Source organism: Rousettus aegyptiacus, unplaced genomic scaffold (assembly GCF_014176215.1).
Source record: "Rousettus aegyptiacus isolate mRouAeg1 unplaced genomic scaffold, mRouAeg1.p scaffold_m13_p_17, whole genome shotgun sequence".
Classification (NCBI taxonomy): Eukaryota; Metazoa; Chordata; class Mammalia; order Chiroptera; family Pteropodidae; genus Rousettus; species Rousettus aegyptiacus.
Genome location: NW_023416292.1, coordinates 30,135,484 through 30,137,904, shown reverse-complemented (window position 1 = coordinate 30,137,904; position 2,421 = coordinate 30,135,484).

The window sequence follows — 2,421 nt, the reverse complement described above, 5'->3', positions numbered from 1 at the left end:
CTTCAACAGACACTTCACTAAAAGGGTACCAAATGGCCAATAAGCATATAAAAAGTTTCTCAACATTATCATCAGAGAAATATACATTTAAATCACAATGAAATGCACACCTCCCTCTCTCTCTCTCTCTCTCTCTCTCTCTCTCTCTCTCTCTCTCTCTCTCTTTAGCTAAAAAGACCGACAACAGGGATATAGGTGAAAATGTGGAGCAACCAGGCATCCCCCATCGCTGGCTAGAACATAAGTCACTGTACCGCTGTGGAAAACTGCTTGGCAGTCTATTTAAAGCTTGATAAGTGTATACTCTATGATCCCGCAATCCCCACCCTGAGTATAAACCCGAAGTAAATGAATGCTATGTCCACCAAAAGACACACATAAGAATGTTCGTAGCTCAGAGGGTACAAAGGGTCAGTTACGCAGGATAAGTTCTGGGGCTCTAATGTAGAGCATGACAACCAGAGCTAATAGCACTGGGCTATATATTGGAAATTGACTAAGAGAGTTGACCTTATGCTCCCCCACCCCACACACACGAGCGAGGTGATGAACATGTTAATGAGCTTAGTCGTAGTGATCATTTCACATGGTATATGTATATCAAAACACCACATGGTACACTTCAAATGTATACAATTTTTATTTTTCAAGGATGCCTCCATAAAACCGGGAAAGATTATTTGTAAGCAGCTTCATTTGTGACAGGCAAAAATTTAATGCAACCCCAACATCCACCAACAGGATGAATACATAAATTATTGACTATTTATATAATAAAATAATTTACAGCATCAGGAAAGAATGAACCATTGTTTTATGCAACGTGATCGAGTTTCACAGACACACTACTGAGTGAAAGAAGCCAGACACAAAAGTGCACACACTACATAATTCATCCGTATCAGGTTCAAACACTGGTAAACTAATCTACGGTGATAGAAGTCAGAACAGTGGCTCCCCTTGTGGGCCGCTGAATGCGAAGGGACATGAGGAAGCTGGAGATGTTCCGTGACTTGATCTGGGTGGCAGTTACCTGCGTGGGCACATATGTAGAAATTCATTCCATACACATAAGCTTTGTGTATTATACTGAATTTATACCTCAAAAGCAAAAGGTTTTTTTTAAAAAAGAAAAGCGTATCCTGATTTTATGCCCAACTATAAATAAAGTCACTTGGCTTTCCCTGCAGGCACTCATACAGCCCTCCTATCTCATTATGCCCCAGCAGACCTTCCCCTCCCCGGGCAAGGCATATATTTGAGTACTCTGCATCCTGGCAGACACCGAGAACCATACTTACTTAAGGGAAGAATGGGAGGGCTGAGGTAGGGAAATACTGCATCTGGGAAGTAATCCTGTTCCCTGCCACCCAGCAGAGAAGCAGTACAATCTCAATAAATGTTTATGAGTAACAACAGTCACTGTTTGATATAACATTTACCACACACCTTATACTAGGTGCTAATAGCTTTCCGTGTTCTTATTTAACACTTATATAACTCTGCAAAGCGCTTCCATTTTTAGGCACATCATACAGGTGAGGAGCTGGGAGATTTATGGAACGTCGGTTAAGTTACTTGCCCAAGGCCCTGCGGATAGTTGGGTGGTGGATGCAGATCCCAACCCAGGTTATCTGAATTTAGAACCTGAATTCTAAGTCATTTGCTATGGAATAAATGGGTGGTGTCCAGGTCCCGCCTGAATGTTATATCACACACCACTGAGCCCTGTGACATTCCAAGTACGGCTCAAGCTGTCGCGGTGGCCGGGACTGGCGACGGATTCTTCAAGACCCTTCGCCCCGCTAACTGCACACAGGTGGTTAACGGCGGCTGGAGAACCAACTGCGTCGGCCCTTTCCCCAGTGACCTCCAGCCAATTTGCTTGGAGAATCGGGAAGGTTGTGAAACCATACTTTCCCCCGTGCCCCCCACTCCCCCCAATTCAAAACACAAGCCGGAGGTAGACGTGGGGGTTTCACTCCCCACTCCAAGAAAGAGAGAACTAACGCGAAACTTCCCAGAGAAGCAGAAGCAAAACAGGCCTGAGAGATGGGAAAAGCCAAGAGGAAAAGTTATGCGATCGTCGCGGGTAGCAGAGTAAGGGAGGCCGACCCAGTCCCAAGTTAAGGGGAGGGGGGGTGGGACGCAGCCCCTCTCTGTTGCGCCTGCGCCGCGCGGCCCCCTCCGGCGCCCCGCCCCCGCCCCGCCCACCGCCGCAGGTTTACGCGTCTCTTGGCAACCATTCACCCGAGGAGCCAATCAGCGGGCGGCGCCCGGCCGGCCCCCGCCGCGCGCGCGCGGGCGGAGGGATCCCGCGGGCGCCGGCTCCGCCCCGCTGCGCCCTCCCGCGGGAGGCCGGCTGAGGGGCGGGGGCCGGGAGGTGGCGGCGGGGCGGGGTCGGGCAGTATAAGAGCGGAG